The sequence below is a fragment of the Thalassophryne amazonica genome, chromosome 12 (genome assembly GCF_902500255.1).
Source record: "Thalassophryne amazonica chromosome 12, fThaAma1.1, whole genome shotgun sequence".
Taxonomy (NCBI): Eukaryota; Metazoa; Chordata; class Actinopteri; order Batrachoidiformes; family Batrachoididae; genus Thalassophryne; species Thalassophryne amazonica.
The window spans coordinates 19,817,138-19,837,564 of record NC_047114.1 but is presented as its reverse complement, the minus strand read 5'-3'; positions in this window follow the sequence as shown (position 1 = coordinate 19,837,564).

Here is a 20,427-nt window from a genome sequence, read left to right as displayed (position 1 = left end):
AACCAATGAAGCAGTGGATCAAAGCAGTGCTTCATTGGTTCAAGCTTCAAATCGGAGTCGCACTGCAGAAGTAGTTGATTACAGAGCCACTGCAGGGTCTGCAATCAACATAGAGAAATGATCATTTTCCCGACAAACACACCCCCAAAAAGGCTGCTCTTAAGCACCGATAAGGGAATTGTTAAGCAAAAAGGCTATTGATGTCAGTGGATCGAATCATTTCTTAACGACACCTGAAAAGAACCAGTTCTTGATACCCAACCCTAGTGACTGTACTAATGCTGCATTTACACATAGGCAGGACACGTTACGAATGTCATATTTGCGTCATTCTTGGCACATTCCTGACATTCTTAATGTGACTTAATGCATCTGAATAGGTTTCTTCATAGTGCGTGTTGGGGCGTGATATTCATGGTTTTCGTGAAGCATGTTTTTGGCTGTCAAAAAATCTTCCATGAATGTCACGCACTACCCTTGTTTCGCCTCATGTCGTGGAGGTCGCAACTGAGCGTGTTGATCCGTCTTGATTAGTGTTGATCTTTAATAGAGAGTGACAGCATTCTTCTCTGATGAGCACACAATTAAACCCTGCTGCACCGCATTCAGTTTCATTGCTGCAGTATGCTGAAGGACAGTGATGCCAAATCAGCTAAAAGATTCGCGCTATTGCTCATCAGCGCGCTCCTGCAGGCGTTTCACCTGCTGCATGTACCTGATATTTGAGAAAACAAGCGAGACAAGAGCTGTGTGGAGCCACACATCTAGCTCTCTCAGTCTCCTTCTCCTCTCTGCACCACTTCATGGCACAGAGACCAAATAAGCATGCAGTCACAAAGTTCTTCTGATGTAGATTTTGAGAAACAAACTGGAGCAATCTGAATTGTTCAGCAACTGATGGTTGGATGAATATGAGTGTGTGTGTGTGTGTGTGTGTGTGTGTAGACAATTCGCCTCATTCACAAGGTGACAGAACTTGATGTGCTGTTACGCGCGATAGCATGCAACAGTGCGCAACAACGCAGAAACTTACTCTTGACCGTGTTTAATGGTTCCTGATAATTCTCCAGCAACACGTGCCATTAATCATAATGCGTGGTAACAGGTTGCAGCAGTTCCTGAGGACATTCGTGATCAGCGGCCAAGAATGTATACTTTGTGGCATTCGTGACCTGTCGTCGTTATGTGTAAAAGCAGCTTAAAGGCCCCTTCACACATAACACAGGTGAAGCTGACTGGCACATGATGGAGGAATCGTATGCCACTCATGAAAAATTGGAGCCACCTCAAATACCTCGTACAGTTGGCACCACAACCATTAGCGCACACCAGCGGCTGAAAGACGGCGAGTGCCCATTCGACCCCCCTCATAGCAGATGTTGGCCAAATTCCTGGTGCCACACATGAACATCCAACACCACTCGCTGGACACTTAGAAAAGGCGGGGCTATTCACGCTCCCGGCACAAGAGTAGACTGCAGATGACCACATTCGAGCTGTCTATGAAAATTGTCTAAGTGCCCCACAAGTGTGCGTTACCAAGCAACACATATGTCAAGCAAGTGTCCCCCTCCCCCAACACATGTGGACTGCATGTGTGTCACACCCTAGATCCCTCTGCAACACATGTGGCATGTGGGGGGGACACACTTGCATGAAATGCTAATTATGTACAGAGAAGATCACACTGGGATCAGGCAGCCACGTCTGAGCGCACACAGCACGGCAAGGCGCCTCTCTGATCACTGGCCAGCCACTCACTGACAGCTGGAAATGATGGCTCTGTGCAGACAACGCGTTAAATTAAAAGCATAGAGACCACAGCCAGAACAGGTCAATAAATAAATACTGCAATTAACTACATACACAATTACAGAACAAATACAAAAAATAAATAATCACAGAGCAAAGGAACAGAGAGTGACACTTTGTTCTGTGCGCTGATCGAAAAAGTGGGCCATAAAAAGCCTCTGCTGTGCGCTGATCAAAAAAGTGGGCCACAAAAAGCCACTGCTGCTGAGATCTGTAGACCTGGAAGTCATAGCTGGAAAACACTACTGTGTTTTGAAGGAAATGAATGATGTTACAACTGTCCACTGTGAGGCGCATGCATGTGCCTGCTGTCTTCATGTGGAAATACATACACTCAACAAAAATATAAATGCAACACTTTTGGTTTTGCTCCCATTTTGTATGAGATGAACTCAAAGATCTAAAACTTTTTCCACATACACAGTATCACCATTTCCCTCAAATATTGTTCACAAACCAGTCTAAATCTGTGATAGTGAGCACTTCTCCTTTGCTGAGATAATCCATCCCACCTCACAGGTGTGCCATATCAAGATGCTGATTAGACACCATGATTTTTGCAGAGGTGTGCCTTAGACTGCCCACAATAAAAGGCCACTCTGAAAGGTGCAGTTTTATCACACAGCACAGTGCCACAGATGTCGCAAGATTTGAGGGAGCGTGCAGTTGGCATGCTGACAGTAGGAATGTCAACCAGAGCTGTTGCTCGTGTTCATTTCTCTACCATAAGCCGTCTCCAAAGGCGTTTCAGAGAATTTGGCAGTACATCCAACCAGCCTCACAACCGCAGACCACGTGTAACCACACCAGCCCAGGACCTCCACATCCAGCATGTTCACCTCCAAGATCGTCTGAGACCAGCCACTCAGACAGCTGCTGAAACAATCGGTTTGCATAACCAAAGAATTTCTGCACAAACTGTCAGAAACCGTCTCAGGGAAGCTCATCTGCATGCTCGTCGTCCTCATCGGGGTCTCGACCTGACTCCAGTTCGTCGTCGTAACCGACTTGAGTGGGCAAATGCTCACATTCGCTGGCGTTTGGCACGTTGGAGAGGTGTTCTCTTCACAGATGAATCCTGGTTCACACTGTTCAGGGCAGATGGCAGACAACGTGTGTGGCATCGTGTAGGTGAGCGGTTTTCTGATGTCAATGTTGTGGATCAAGTGGCCCATGGTGGCGGTGGGGTTATGGTATGGGCAGGCGTCTGTTATGGACAAAGAACACAGGTGCATTTTATTGATGGCATTTTGAATGCACAGAGATACCGTGACGAGATCCTGAGGCCCATTGTTGTGCCATCCAAGAACATCACCTCATGTTGCAGCAGGATAATGCTGCATGATGATAATAATGCTGATAATGCTGATAAATAAGTAATTTTTACTCCTGTGTAAAATCTTAGGAGCGGCTAGCATTTTCGCTAGCGGTTAGCTTGCGTTAGCTATTTCTGACCCTGTCATCATTTTTTCATTTCATTTTTTTACACTCCTGTTAGTTAATTATCTGTTTAGTGTATTTTACAGCTGCTGCTTTTTTACCTGTTTAATACTTATGTTAGTTTTTCAGTGTAACTTCTGTGAATTTTAATTCATTTATCTGCATCTGTGTGAGCGTTAGGAGCTTATCCATTATTGGTTAGCTCGTGTTTGCTTGGCTACATTTTTGAATTTCTTAGTGCACAAAGTACACTACTAATTCTACTTTACACCCTCCGTAAATCCTACGTGATGTTGGAAGATAGGGTGGCTCTCTTAGAGAGCCGTGTCCGTAAGTTAGAGCAGCTTCTTAGCGCAGTGGAGTTAGATGTTACGGGCACTCCAGATGAGGTTAGTGTTGGGCCAGCTCGCGAGCGAGCCCATTAGCATCAGCTTAGAAATGCCAGCTGTGGAGGACGGCTTTCGGACTGTGGCTAGGCGGAGGAAGCCCCGTAGGGCTTGGTGCCCGGTTGTGGCACCCCGATCACACTCGCCAGTGCGAACTGTGAATCGGTTCTCCCCCTTGGATTTGCCAGATGTGAATTCTCTGAGTCCACGAGTGAGTTCCACTCCTGTCTCCAGGCCGAAACACCAGACTTTAGTGATAGGGGATTCTATCACCTGCAAAGTCAGGTTACAGACGCCGGCTGACATTAAATGTATTCCTGGGGCCAGAACTCCCGACATTGCATCTCATCTTAGGGTGCTGACGCTGCAGAAGGGAAGACAGATGAAGGAACATGACATGAGATATAGTCACATAGTTATTCACGTTGGCACCAATGATATCAGGATGAAGCACTCAGAGGTCAAGAAAATGGACATAGAGAGGACTTGTGACCTTGCCAGAAAGATGTGTCGGCATCTATTAATAGTCTCTGGTCCCCTCCCCTCTCGGGGTACTAATGAGGTGTTTAGCAGGCTGACATCATTAAATAGGTGGCTGGTGCAGTTTTGTAGACAGCAAGGCTTTAGCTTTATTGAGAACTGGCCTTCGTTCTGGGGCCGCCGTGGCCTGCTGATGCTGGACGGCCTCCACCCTACTGGTGAAGGCGCTGCCATCTTGTCTGCGCACATAGATAGAGCTCTACAGGGAGGGTACATTAGGAATCTACAGCAGGCCACGGGGCAGGTGATTAGAGACTCTGCAAGGCTTATGACAAATGTGGGTGTGGAATCCATTAGCTTAGCGTGGAAATTACTGCAGAAAGTCCACTATGGTGATAGTGCAGTTTATCTGCCAGGGAGGGAATTTCAACAAGTTGAGACTGTGGCCTGCTCCCGTAGACGTGTCCATAAAAAATATAAAAATCATAGAGGGATATGCTTTGCAAACTTAATACGCATTACTATATTGGATCATGTTGAAATTGAGGTTGGCCCAATGGTTGTTCCAGCAATATCAAAGATTTAATGTCTGCTACCTACAACGCGTGTGGAATGTCTCAAACCTAAACCTACTTCTAGGCATCTTATATATGCCACTCTAGAACCACCCGTTAACCCAAACAGCTCAACTGTCAACCCCACTGAGGTCCTTAGACTGGGTCTCAATGACATAAGATCACTGTCCTCAAAATCATTGTTGATTAATGATTTAATTATTGATCATCACTTAGATATGATTGGGTTATGTGAAACCTGGCTTAAACCTACAGCTGTCCTCCCCTTAAATGAAGCCTGCCCACCAGCATATACATTTAGTCACGTCCCTCATGTTGCGAAGCAAGGCGGGGTTGTAGCTCTTATTTATAAATCTAGGTTTAGTTTATTAACTGTTGGGGGTCACAAATATAACTCGTTTGAGCATCTGATTCTCCGCTCCGCTCAGGATATTACGCATTGCCAAGGTCAGAAGAATAAAAATCAGCTGTATTACTTTGTCACTGTATATAGGCCTCCTGGCCCATATTCTGAATTCTTAGATGAATTTGGTGCGTTCATTTCTAACTTGTCAAAAGTTAGAAAAGCAGATAACATTCTGATCATTGGTGACTTTAACGTTCATATAAATAAGCCTTCTGATCCCCTCTGCAAATCATTTATGGAAACTGTGGATGCATTAGGATTTCGGCAATGCATTCGGGATTCGACGCACATTAGTGGAAATACCCTGGATCTCGTTCTCACACATGGTATTGCTGTCACGAATATTGACATCATGCCTCTTACATCAGTGGTCTCTGATCAATCACTTATTAAGTTTACAGTTTCACTGCCATGTTTAGTGGAACAACAACCTTATTTATCATTACGGCGATGCATCAACTCCTCAGTTAAGACTGAACTAGAAGCTAGACTGCCTGATGTCTTAGCCTCACTTTTGACAAATACTTAGTCAGTAGACAGACTTGTGGATAGATTAAACTCAGTGCTCAAAATGACACTCGACATGATTGCACCACCTGTGTTGAAACCGTGGTCCCCAAAATTGCAGTCACCCTGGTTCAATGATTACCTGCGTGACCTCAAGCATAAAGCAAGAGGTCTAGAATGGAAATGGCATCGTTCAAAATTAGAAGTATTCCACCTTGCGTGGCGTGATGCTATCTTAGACTATAAGCATGCATTGTTGGCTACAAAGCGGACCTATTACTCTGATTTGATCAACAAAAACAAGCATAACTCAAAGTTCTTGTTCGACACAGTGGCAACAATTATTCATGGACAACTACCTGTAGTTCGCTCTCCTTTTACAGCACAAGATTTCCTGGATTACTTTGAGAAGAAAATAGATGACATTAGGTTGAACATATCCCAGCATGCCTTAACCCAGCCACTACACCCTGCTATTGAGGTGCGCGCCACTACTGAGGTATTACCTAGATTTACAGAATTTGATGGTATCTCTCTAGACATGCTGATGAAACTCGTAATGTCAACAAGAAGCACAACCTGTTTATTTGATCCTATACTAACAAAACTGTTTAAGAACCTGTGGCCCACTCTTGGGCCGATTGTGCTGGAAATGATTAATCTTTCTTTAACTTCTGGATATGTTCCTAAATGTCTCAAATCTGCAGTGATTAAACCATTACTTAAGAAACCTAATCTTGACCCTAGTGTATTGAAAAACTATCGGCCTATATCTAAGCTATCATTTTGCTCTAAAATTCTGGAAAAAGTGGTGTCACAGCAGCGTGTAGACTATCTTACTGAGAATAATCTCTTTGAGCCGCTGCAGTCTGCTTATAGAAAATATCATTCCACAGAGACGGCTCTCACTAAAGTGGTGAATGATCTTCTGCTTACAATGGATTCAGACACCACTACGGTTCTGTTGCTGTTAGATCTCAGTGCTGCATTTGATACAGTGGATCATCATATTCTGCTTGATAGGCTGGAAAATCATTTTGGGATTACTGGGAGTGCCCTTGCATGGCTGACGTCATACTTGACCAGTCGTTCTCACTGTGTTTTGTACAGTAACACTACCTCTAACCTTGGTGACATGAAATTTGGGGTTCCTCAGGGGTCTGTCTTAGGCCCCCTGCTTTTCTCCCTTTATATAGCACCCCTTGGGTACATATTGCGGCGTTTTGGGATTACCTTTCACTGCTATGCAGATGATACTCAGTTATATATGCCGATAACTGCTGGTAATCTCGTTCACATGAAATCCTTAGAAGATTGCCTTGCAGCAGTGAGAAGTTGGATGTCTAGAAACTTCCTACTTTTAAACTCTGAAAAGACTGAAATGATGGTTCTTGGTCCAGTGAGACATCAGCATCAATTTGACCAGTTAACACTCAGCCTAGGCTTGTGTGTCATACATCACACTGACAAAGTGAGTAACCTTGGGGTAATTTTTGATCCTTCGTTGTCCTTTGGCCTCCATATTAGAAATATTACTAGGACTACTTTCTTCCACCTGCGAAATATAGCAAAGATTTGTCCCATCATGTCTATGGCTGATGCTGAGACCCTGATCCATGCGTTCATCTCTTCTAGATTGGACTACTGCAATGTTCTATTTTCTGGTTTACCGCAGTCTAGCATTAGGGGTCTCCAATTGGTTCAGAATGCTGCAGCCAGAGTTTTGACACGAAGCAGAAAGTTTGACCACATTACACCCATTTTGGCATCTCTTCACTGGCTTCCTGTCCCAGTGACATCAGATTTTAAAGTTATGCTACAAACCTATAAAATTATTCATGGACTGGCACCTCCCTACCTAGCTGACCTAATTAAACCTTATGTACCAGCCCGGGCTTTATGGTCTCAGGGTGCAGGACTACTTTGTGTCCCTAGGGTGAATAAGAAGTCTGCGGGTCACAGAGCTTTCTCTTATTGTGCCCCTGTTCTGTGGCATGATCTCCCTGCGTCAATAAAACAATCAGATTCTGTAGAGACTTTCAAGTCCAGACTTAAGACGCACTTATTTTCCCTTTCATATGGCTAGCATACTGGTGCAGTTTTGTTTACGCTTTTTACTCTTTTAATTCATGTTATTACTAATTAAAAAGCACTGTAACTAGGTTTAAGGATATGATTCCTTCTTTATGTTCTCTAATGCCATATACCAACACAGTGCAGAGTAGCTACCTAAACTCTGTAAGTGAGATAGAGTATCTCGTCAATAGTTTTACATCCTCATTGAAGACAACTTTGGATGCTGTAGCTCCTCTGAAAAAGAGAGCTTTAAATCAGAAGTGCCTGACTCTGTGGTATAACTCACAAACTCGCAGCTTAAAACAGATAACCCGTAAGTTGGAGAGGAAATGGCGTCTCACTAATTTAGAAGATCTTCACTTAGCCTGGAAAAAGAGTCTGTTGCTCTATAAAAAAGCCCTCCGTAAAGCTAGGACATCTTACTACTCATCACTAATTGAAGAAAATAAGAACAACCCCAGGTTTCTTTTCAGCACTGTAGCCAGGCTGACAAAGAGTCAGAACTCTATTGAGCCGAGTATTCCTTTAACTTTAACTAGTAATGACTTCATGACTTTCTTTGCTAATAAAAGTTTAACTATTAGAGAAAAAATTACTCATAACCATCCCAAAGACATATCGTTATCTTTGGCTGCTTTCAGTGATGCCGGTATTTGGTTAGACTCTTTCTCTCCGATTGTTCTGTCTGAGTTATTTTCATTAGTTACTTCATCCTAACCATCAACATGTCTATTAGACCCCATTCCTACCAGGCTGCTCAAGGAAGCCCTACCATTAATTAATGCTTCGATCTTAAATATGATCAATCTATCTTTATTAGTTGGCTATGTACCACAGGCTTTTAAGGTGGCAGTAATTAAACCATTACTTAAAAAGCCATCACTTGACCCATCTATCTTAGCTAATTATAGGCCAATCTCCACCCTTCCTTTTCTCTCAAAAATTCTTGAAAGGGTAGTTGTAAAACAGCTAACTGATCATCTGCAGAGGAATGGTCTATTTGAAGAGTTTCAGTCAGGGTTTAGAATTCATCATAGTACAGAAACAGCATTAGTGAAGGTTACAAATGATCTTCTTATGGCCTCAGACAGTGGACTCATCTCTGTGCTTGTTCTGTTAGACCTCAGTGCTGCTTTTGATACTGTTGACCATAAAATTTTATTACAGAGATTAGAGCATGCCATAGGTATTAAAAGCACTGCGCTGCGGTGGTTTGAATCATATTTATCTAATAGATTACAATTTGTTCATGTAAATGGGGAATCTTCTTCACAGACTAAGGTTAATTATGGAGTTCCACAAGGTTCTGTGCTGGGACCAATTTTATTCACTTTATACATGCTTCCCTTAGGCAGTATTATTAGACAGCATTGCTTAAATTTTCAATGTTACGCAGATGATACCCAGCTTTATCTATCCATGAAGCCAGAGGACACACACCAATTAGCTAAACTGCAGGATTGTCTTACAGACATAAACACATGGATGACCTCTAATTTCCTGCTTTTAAACTCAGATAAAACCGAAGTTATTGTACTTGGCCCCACAAATCTTAGAAACATGGTGTCTAACCAGATCTTTACTCTGGATGGCATTAACCTGACCTCTAGTAATACTGTGAGAAATCTTGGAGTCATTTTTGATCAGGATCTGTCATTCAATGCGCATATTAAACAAATATGTAGGACTGCTTTTTTGCATTTACGCAGTATCTCTAAAATTAGAAAGGTCTTGTCTCAGAGTGATGCTGAAAAACTAATTCATGCATTTATTTCCTCTAGGCTGGACTATTGTAATTCATTATTATCAGGTTGTCCTAAAAGTTCCCTGAAAAGCCTTCAGTTAATTCAAAATGCTGCAGCTAGAGTACTAACGGGGACTAGAAGGAGAGAACATATCTCACCCATATTGGCCTCTCTTCATTGGCTTCCTGTTAATTCTAGAATAGAATTTAAAATTCTTCTTCTTACTTATAAGGTTTCGAATAATCAGGTCCCATCTTATCTTAGGGACCTCATAGTACCATATCACCCCAATAGAGCGCTTCGCTCTCAGACTGCAGGCTTACTTGTAGTTCCTAGGGTTTGTAAGAGTAGAATGGGAGGCAGAGCCTTCAGCTTTCAGGCTCCTCTCCTGTGGAACCAGCTCCCAATTCAGATCAGGGAGACAGACACCCTCTCTACTTTTAAGATTAGGCTTAAAACTTTCCTTTTTGCTAAAGTTTATAGTTAGCGCTGGATCAGGTGACCCTGAACCATCCCTTAGTTATGCTGCTATAGACTTAGACTGCTGGGGGGTTCCCATGATGCACTGAGTGTTTCTTTCTCTTTTTGCTCTGTATGCACCACTCTGCATTTAATCATTAGTGATTGATCTCTGCTCCCCTCCACAGCATGTCTTTTTCCTGGTTCTCTCCCTCAGCCCCAGCCAGTCCCAGCAGAAGACTGCCCCTCCCTGAGCCTGGTTCTGCTGGAGGTTTCTTCCTGTTAAAAGGGAGTTTTTCTTCCCACTGTTGCCAAGTGCTTGCTCACAGGGGGTCGTTTTGACCGTTGGGGTTTTTACGTAATTATTGTATGGCCTTGCCTTACAATATAAAGCGCCTTGGGGCAACTGTTTGTTGTGATTTGGCGCTATATAAATAAATTGATTGATTGATAGTTGAAGTGGGCCGCGGCCTCAACTTCACCTAAATTCTGGGTCTTTTAGTGAAGCTTAGGGCTAGCGGCCAGCAATCACCTTAGTATTTCTTCTGTTTTTCTTGTTGATTAATGCTGGCAAATTATACAGTATTTTTTTGTCTTTCTGATGCGTGATTCTCTTTTTTCTCTGTTTAAGGTGCAGCTCCATCCAGAGATGGGAGTTGTGTTTGAGTTGGCGATCCTCCTGTCCTGTGCACCAACAGCAATTCTTGTTTATTTGTCCGTGAATTGTTCTGTGAATTATCTCTGTAATTTATGTTTGTAGCATGGCCCAAGCAGAGGGTCACCCCTTTGAGTCTGGTCTGCTTGAGGTTTCTTCCTCAGACAGAGTTTTTCCTTACCACTGTTGCTCTGGGGGTTGGTAAGGTTAGACCTTACCTGTGTGAAGCGCCTTGAGGCAACTCTGTTGTGATTTGGCGCTATATAAAGGAAATAAATTGAAATTGAAATTAAAAATTGATAGATTGCAACTACGCTGGGTACACATAAATCAAGAGCAATCAGAGATCCAGATCACCTCCAACATTCAGTGGAGAGTTCCATGGCATAACATGCAGATGTGGTGCAAATTGGGTTAGAATCCATGAAGTAGGTGTTGGGTATTTTCTCCTCCAAACATTTTTAAAACCTTTAACAAGACAAACAGAGTCAAGAAACACCAGTGAGACAGAAAGTCAAATATTACGCGCGGAGTGCGGCCAGGCTGTACACCAAAGCTACACTAAAGTCTGGCCTGCTTTTCCGCTCTTTTTATTAAGAGACGCCCTCATCACATAAACAAAAAACTTGTCCTAAGGGTGGGGGTGATGACGCAAGACAAGTTTCTTCCCATAACATAAACGCATACGTCAATAAGTGCAGCTGTAAGGAAGAACACTTTCAGGTCAGCACATCTCGTTCGTCTGTTGCAGGTATCAGCTGTTCTGCATCTGCCTGAAGTGTCCTGTCTTTCACACTCCTTCACACTAAACACCACATCACAATAGTCAAAACGTTCTCTTACTCCCAGTCGTTAGAGGCTGCGAAAACAAAGTTATATTATAATAATAAGTACATCCAGCCCTTCATTCCCAGCTCAGATTGACCCCAGAGTGCTAAAACAAAATTGAATTCTCAGGATTGCATTAAGACAGGTGCAAAACAGCACAACACCGTTCTCATGAGAAAGAAGACAAAGCTAAAACAAGGTTGAATAACACGTACATTCTCAGGGTGAAGTGCAAAACAGCACAACACCGTTCTCATGAGAAAGAAGACAAATGTACAAATGTTTAACAGTGATAACATATATACAAAATCCTTAACAGTAGGTTTGACGTAATTATCCTGCTCTCCTTGTGTGTATCCAGCACAATTTAGCAGTAAGCCTAACTCCTCTTGAAAAATACGCTGAGTCAGGATGTAGCGTCCTTAGCTCCAGTTTATTCAGCATATTTCCAAAACAGAGTAAAACTGTAACAGAACAGAAAAAAAGTGGCCTTAGCATCGTATCAATGAGCTATCATGAAACACAGACAGTCTTAGCCATGAATAACTAACATTTCAAAAATTCACATCCACAGTAAGTGTCCTCTTAAAATAAGGCACAAATATAACTCCTTTCTTATAAACATATAAAAACTTGCAGACGTACAGATGGTGATGTCGAAGGAGCAACATTTAGAGCAGATGGCAGTGGATGAACTTTGAGCACATTGTTTACGCTGAACTAAAGCAAGATGGCGGACTTCCTGTGCAAGTTCCTGTCTACATAAAGAACCAAGTGCAAACTAATACAAAATAATTATATGACACTTTTAGAGGCAGAACAGTAATCCTTCAAAGCCTGTATAAAGTGAAACTTGATCCGGATCACCTCCACAATTATGTGGCTTTTTCCATGCTGTAATATCTATCTGTGGTACAAATTTGGTGAGAATTCGTGATGTAGTTTTGGTGTAATCCTTCAAAGACAAAAGTGAAATCTTGATCCAGAATCCAGATCATTTCCTGCTTTTAAACTCAGATAAAACTGAAGTTATTGTACTTGGCCCTACAAATCTTAGAAACATGGTGTCTAACCAGATCCTTACTCTGGGTGGCATTACCCTGACCTCTAGTAATACTGTGAGAAATCTTGGAGTCATTTTTGATCAGGATGTCATTCAAAGCGCATATTAAACAAATATGTAGGACTGCTTTTTTGCATTTACGCAATATCTCTAAAATCAGAAAGGTCTTGTCTCAGAGTGATGCTGAAAAACTAATTCATGCATTTATTTCCTCTAGGCTGGACTATTGTAATTCATTATTATCAGGTTGTCCTAAAAGTTCCCTAAAAGCCTTCAGTTAATTCAAAATGCTGCAGCTAGAGTACTGACGGGGACTAGAAGGAGAGAGCATATCTCACCCATATTGGCCTCTCTTCATTGGCTTCCTGTTAATTCTAGAATAGAATTTAAAATTCTTCTTCTTACTTATAAGGTTTTGAATAATCAGGTCCCATCTTATCTTAGGGACCTCGTAGTACCATATCACCCCAATAGAGCGCTTCGCTCTCAGACTGCAGGCTTGCTTGTAGTTCCTAGGGTTTGTAAGAGTAGAATGGGAGGCAGAGCCTTCAGCTTTCAGGCTCCTCTCCTGTGGAACCAGCTCCCAATTCAGATCAGGGAGACAGACACCCTCTCTACTTTTAAGATTAGGCTTAAAACTTTCCTTTTTGCTAAAGCTTATAGTTAGGGCTGGATCAGGTGACCCTGAACCATCCCTTAGTTATGCTGCTATAGACGTAGACTGCTGGGGGGTTCCCATGATGCACTGTTTCTTTCTCTTTTTGCTCTGTATGCACCACTCTGCATTTAATCATTAGTGATCGATCTCTGCTCCCCTCCACAGCATGTCTTTTTCCTGGTTCTCTCCCTCAGCCCCAACCAGTCCCAGCAGAAGACTGCCCCTCCCTGAGCCTGGTTCTGCTGGAGGTTTCTTCCTGTTAAAAGGGAGTTTTTCCTTCCCACTGTAGCCAAGTGCTTGCTCACAGGGGGTCGTTTTGACCGTTGGGGTTTTACATAATTATTGTATGGCCTTGCCTTACAATATAAAGCGCCTTGGGGCAACTGTTTGTTGTGATTTGGCGCTATATAAAAAATTGATTGATTGATTGATTACAGCAATGCATTCAGGATTCAATGCACATAAGTGGAAATACCCTGGATTTGGTTCTCGTACGTAGTACTGCTTTCACGAATATTAACATCATGCCTCTTGCATCAGAGGTGTCTGATTACTCACTTATTTGGTTTACAGTTTCGCTGCCGTGTTAAGTGGAACAACAACCTTATATGTCACTGTGGCAATGCATCAACTCAACCACAACTGTACTCAAAGCTAGACTGCCTTATATCTTAGCTTTTCACATTTGGAAAATGCCCAATCAGAAGACAGTCTTGTGGATAGTTTAAACTCAGCGCTCAAAACTACACTCGACATGATTGTGCCACCTTTATTAAAACCATATCCCCCCAAGACACAATCACCTTGGATCAATGATTACTTGCGTAACCTCAAGCATAAGGCAAGAGGTCTAGAATGGAAATGGCATTGTTCAAAATTTGAAGTATTCCACCTTGCGTGGCATGATAATATCTTAGATTATAAGCATGCATGACTGGCTACAAAGCGGACTTATTACTCTGATTTGATCAACAAAAACAAGCATAACTCAAAGTTCTTGTGCAACACGGTGGTAACACTTATTCATTGACAACCACCTGTAAGTAGCTTTCCTTTTACAGCACAAGATTTCTTGGATTACTTTGAGAAGGATATAGAAGACATTAGGTTAAACATATCTCAGCATGCCTTAACCCAGCCACTACACCCTGCTACTGAGGTGGGTGCCATTACTGAGGTATTACCGAGATTTGCTGAATTTGATGGTATCTCACTAGGCGTGCTGACGAAACTCATAATGTCTACAAAAGGCACAGCCTTCTTATTATTCCAACAAAACTGTTCAAGGACCTGTGGCCCACTCTTGGGCTGACTGTGCTGGAAATTAATAATCTTTCTTTAACTTCTGGATCTGTTCCTAAATGTTTCAAATCTACAGTGATTAAACCATTATTTAAGAAACCTAATCTTGACCCTAGTGTATCGAAAAACTATATCTGTCATTTGCTCAAAATTCTGGCAAAAGTGGTTTCATAGCAGCTTGCGGACCACCTTGCTGAGAATGGTCTTTTTGAGCCACTGCAGTCTGGTTTTCGAAAATATCATTCTACAGAGACAGCTCTCATTAAAGTGGTAAATGATCTTTGCTTGCAATGGACTTGGACACCACTACGGTTCTGGTGCTATTCAAACTCAGTGCTGCGTTTGATACCGTGGATCATCATATTCCCTTCAATAGGCTGTAGAATTATTTTGGGATTACTGGGAGTGCCCTTGCATGGTTGACATCATACCTGACCAGTCGTTCTCACTGTGGTATAGCACCCCTTGGGCATATATTTTGGCATTTTGGGAATATCTTTCACTGATATGCTGATTATACTCAGTTATACATGCCAATACTGGCTGGTAATCTCTTCCACATAAAATCCTTAGAAGATTGCCTTGCATCAGTGAGAAGCTGGATGTCAAGGAACTTCCTACTTTTAAACGCCGATAAGACTGAAATGATGGTTCTTGGTCCAGTGAGACATCGCCATCAATTTCACCAGCTATTACTTAGGACCCCTTCACACATTGTATGAATAAGTACAAATCAGGGCAAATCATGGCAGAACAGCGAACCACAAAAGCACCGAGCCGACGTGCAGGTGTTGTGTGGGCCGCTGAAGAGGAGGTACTGCTGGCCCACCACCACCAGATGGCGCCCTGCTTGAAGTGCGGGCTTCAAGCACGAGAGGGCGTCGGAGCCGCTGGCAGTGACAGCTGTCACACATCATCAGCACCAGCTGTCACTCATCCAACCCATCACCATAAAGGCCGGACTGCAACTCCACCTCCTTGCCGAGAAATCAGCCACCAGAAGAGGTAATTTCTCTGCTGACTTAAAACTGAATAATAGTCTGAACTCTTTTGCAGCCATTTTCCTGTGGTGTTGCCTTATCTGTGGGATTGGCATTTGGTGTGATCAGCGACAGCTTCGCTTCACACTCCAACCAGATAAGTGGTTAGACAGGAGCTGCACGAGTGTGTGATTGGAGGTGGAGGTGCTCCCTCCCTAACGAACACAGTCTGGGATTAGTGAGTGTGCGAACTCACACTCATCAATACTGTTTCTGTTCTCTGCCAGCAGTACCAGGTCTGACAGCTGGAGACGGTGGCCACCTGGGGATCCAGGATTTGGTGGCTCCAGTGTTCTTCAGATCCGTTGGCGGTGAAGGCCGTGTGGGATCCGGCTCGGTTCTGGTTGGACGTCTCCTATCCTCAAGCCTGCCCACACGTCACTCTACATATAATTGTCTGTGGTACCAAAACTGTATTTGTCTGTATTCCGTTGTGCACCTCACAACATTAAATTGTTACTGTTTGGCTTATCCATTGCCCATTCATTTAACGCCCCCTGTTGTGGGTCTGTGTTCCTACACCTTCACAATAGGATTTCTCGGCCAGCGTCATGGATCCCGAGGGGCGTCAACCATCGCTTGAAAAGCCAATGGAAGAGCAAGGTGCACAGGCGTCAGCAGGAGGCGTGTTAGGTGAGCTGCAGCAAATCTTAACCACTTTCACTGCTCGGTTGGACTTAGTCACCGAGCAGAATGTGATTCTCAATTGGAGGATGGAGGCTCTCACTGCCCAGGTGGAAGCGCAGGCTCAGGGCGCTGCTGCAGCACCTCCTCCTGCTGACCGGGGGCCTGAGACAGACATTCCGCTGGTTGTTCAATGAACCCCCCCACCATCCCCTGAAGCATACATAAGCCCTCCAGAGCCGTACGGAGGCTGTGTCGAGACGTGCGCAGACTTCTTAATGCAGTGCTCGCTCGTCTTTTCACAGCGTCCCGTCATGTACGCGTCAGACGCCGGGTGGCTTACGTTATAAATTTGCTTCGAGGAGAGGCACGCGCCTGGGCTACGGCGCTCTGGGAGCAGAATTCACAGCTCCTAACAACGTATACTGGGTTTGTGAGGGAGTTCAAACAGGTTTTTGATCACCCCCATAGAGGCGAATCCGCATCAAACTTGCTGCTGTCAATCAGACAGGGGCGTCGGAGTGCAGCGGAGTACGCAGTCGACTTCCGCATTGCGGCAGCGAGGTCCGGCTGGAACAACGTTGCACTCCGCGCCGCCTTCATAAACGGACTGTCTCCGGTCCTGAAGGAGCATCTACTGGCTAAGGACGAACCGCGGGATTTCGATGGGCTTGTTGATCTGGTTATACGATTAGATAACCGATTAGAGGAACACCGTCGGGAGCAGGGCGGGGGGCGTGGCCGGGCACGAGCCGTCCCTCTTCCTTCCGGGTCCGAAAGGGTGCCGTCTTCCCCACACACCACAGCCCGTGACTCTCGTGTGGCAACAGCTCCCCCTGCTGACGAAGCTATGGACACGAGCAGGGCTAAAGTCAATACGAAGCTCAGACGGGGAGTGTTTTTTCTGTGGCTCGAGTGAGCATTTACAGAGGGACTGCCCCAAGCGGTTAAACGACAACGCCCGCCCTTAGAAGCTGTGCTAAGGGTCGGCCATAACACGCACGCGGGGAAACCCCGTAAATACGCACGCATCCCAGTTACGATCCTGTGTGGAGATCTGACCCTTCATGCCCCAGCACTGGTAGACACGGGGTCGGAAGGGAATCTGCTGGACAGCAGATGGGCAAGGGAAGTCGGGCTCCCTCTAGTGGCTCTACCTTCACCTTTGAAGGTACGGGCACTAGATGGCACCCTTCTTCCATTAATCACACCAGACACAACCAGTGACATTGGTGGTGTCTGGTAATCACAGGGAGGAGATTGTGTTTTATGTAACACCTTCTACCTCCCGTGTGATTTTGGGTTATCCTTGGATGATAAAAGCACAATCCCCGGATCGATTGGCCGTCTGGGGTTGTGGCTCAGTGGAGCGAAACCTGCCACCGGGAATGTCTCAGATCCTCGGTTCCGCCTGGTGTGACAGCTAGTGAGGAGGTTAAAGTCCCCCCCAATCTTAAGGCGGTGCCACGTGAGTACCACGATCTTGCTGACGTTTTCAGCAAAGATCTGGCGCTCACCCTTCCCCCGCACCGTCCGTACGATTGTGCCATTGATCTGATCCCGGGCGTTGAGTACCCGTCCAGTAGGCTGTACAGCCTCTCACGTCCTGAGTGCGAAGCAATGGAGACCTACATCCGGGACTCGTTAGCTGCCGGGCTGATCCGGAACTCCAGCTCCCCGATGGGTGCTGGTTTCTTTTTTGTGGGCAAGAAAGACGGCGGACTCTGTCCATGCATTGATTACCGGGGGCTGAACGAGATCACGGTTCGCAACCGATACCCTCTGCCCCTGTTAGATTCAGTGTTCACGCCCCTGCATGGAGCCCAAATTTTCACAAAACTGGATCTTAGGAATGCGTACCACCTGGTTCGGATCCCGAAGGGAGATGAATGGAAGACGGCATTTAACACCCCGTTAGGTCACTTTGAGTACCTGGCCATGCCGTTCGGCCTCACTAATGCCCCCGCAACGTTCCAAACTTTGGTAAATGATGTCTTGCGTTACTTCCTGCATCGGTTTGTCTTCGTATATCTGGACGATATACTCATCTTTTCCCCGGATCCTGAGACTCATGTTACGCATGTACGTCAGGTCCTGCAACGGTTGTTGGAGAACCGGCTGTTTGTGAAGGGCGAGAAGTGCGAGTTCCACCATACTTCTCTGTCCTTCCTGGGGTTCATCATCTCCTCAAACTCCGTCGCACCCGATCTGGCCAAGGTAGCGGCGGTGAGAGATTGGCCCCAACCAACAAACCGTAGGAAACTACAACAGTTCCTCGGTTTTGCTAATTTTTACCGGAGGTTCATCAAGGGCTATAGTCAGGTGGTTAGCCCCCTGACAGCCCTGACCTCCACTATAGTCCCTTTCACCTGGTCGGATCGGTGCAAAGCCGCATTTAGGGAGTTGAAACGCCGGTTCTCGACTGCAACAGTTCTGGTGCAGCCCGATCCTAATCGCCAGTTTATAGTCGAAGTGGATGCCTCTGACTCAGGGATAGGAGCCGTGCTATCCCAGAGTGGGGAGTCCGACAAGGTTCTCCACCCATGTGCCTATTTTTCCCGCAGGTTGACCCCGGCTGAAAGGAATTATGACGTCGGCAATCAGGAACTTCTTGCGGTGAAGGAGGCTCTGGAGGAGTGGAGACACCTGTTGGAGGGAGCTTCGGTACCATTCACGGTTTTCACAGACCATCGGAACCTGGAGTACATCCGGACCGCCAAGCGTCTGAACCCCAGGCAAGCCCACTGGTCACTGTTCTTCGGGCGTTTTGACTTTCGGATCACATACCGCCCCGGGACGAAGAACCAACGGTCTGACGCCCTGTCCCGGGTGCACGAGGAGGAAGTCAGGACCGAGCTGTCAGACCCCCCTGAAACCATCATCCCCGAGTCCACTGTCGTGGCCACCCTCACCTGGGACGTGGAGAAGACCGTCCGGGAGGCCCTGACACAGAACCTGGACCCGGGGACTGGACCGAAGAGCAAAATGTACGTCCCACCAGAGGCCAGGGCTGCAGTCCTGGACTTCTGTCATGGGTCCAAGCTCTCCTGTCACCCAGGGGTGCGAAGAACTGTGGCAGTTGTCCGGCAGCACTTCTGGTGGGCGTCTCTGGAAGCCGACGTACGTCCAGGCCTGCACCACCTGCGCCAGGGGCAAAGCGGACCACCGAAAAACCCAAGGCCTCCTCCAGCCTCTGCCAGTGCCTCATCGCCCCTGGTCTCACATCGGCCTGGACTTCGTCACGGGCATCCCGCCGTCCCAGGGCAAGATGACCATCCTCACGATAGTGGACCGGTTCTCCAAGGCGGCCCACTTCGTGGCCCTCCCGAAGCTCCCAACGGCCCAGGAGACTGCAGACCTCCTGGTCCACCATGTCGTGCGTCTGCATGGGATTCCATCAGACATTGTCTCAGTTCGTGGTCCTCAGTTCTCCTCCCAGGTCTGGAGGAGTTTCTGCAGGGAACTGGGGGCCACTGTAAGTCTCTCATCCGGGTACCACCCCCAGACGAACGGGCAGGCAGTGCGGACGAATCAGGAATTAGAGCAGGCCCTGTGTGACCTCCGCGCACCCGACGGCCTAGAGTGACCATCTGGCCTGGATCGAGTACGCTCATAATAGCCAAGTGTCATCTGCCACTGGCCTCTCCCCATTCGAGGTATGTTTGGGGTACCAGCCCCATTATTTCCGCTCGTGTAGGGAGAGGTCGGGGTGCCCTCGGTCCAGGGCCATCTGCGTATCAGCCCGGGCAGGTGGTTTGGCTATCTACAAAGGACATCCCCCTGGAGGCGGAATCCCAAAAACTTAAAGACAGATTCATCGGACCCTTCACCATCCTAAAAGTCCTCAGTCCAGCCGCAGTGAAGCTGGCAGCTTTAGCTTCACTGCGGATACATCCGGTCTTTCATGTGTCATGTGTCACGACTCAAACCCTGCCATACCTCTCCCCTCTGTGCCCCTGGAACGGCGCCGCCGCCTGCCCGGATCATCGACGTGGAGCCGGCTTGGACTGTGCGCCGGCTCCTGGACGTCCTTCGGAAGGGCCGGGGGTTCCAGTATTTGGTGGACTGGGAGGGATACGGACCCGAAGAACGCTCCTGGGTGAAGAGGAGCTTCATCCTGGACCCGGCCCTCCTGGCCGACTTTTACGCCGAGCACCCGGACAAGGAGGCCAGGAGGCGCCCGTTGAGGGGGGGGTCCTGTTGTGTGGGCCGCTGAAGAGGAGGTACTGCTGGGCCACCACCACCAGATGGCGCCCTGCTTGAAGTGCGGGCTTCAAGCACGAGAGGGCGTCGGAGCCACTGGGAGTGACAGCTGTCACACATCATCAGCACCAGCTGTCACTCATCCAACCCATCACCATAAAGGCCGGA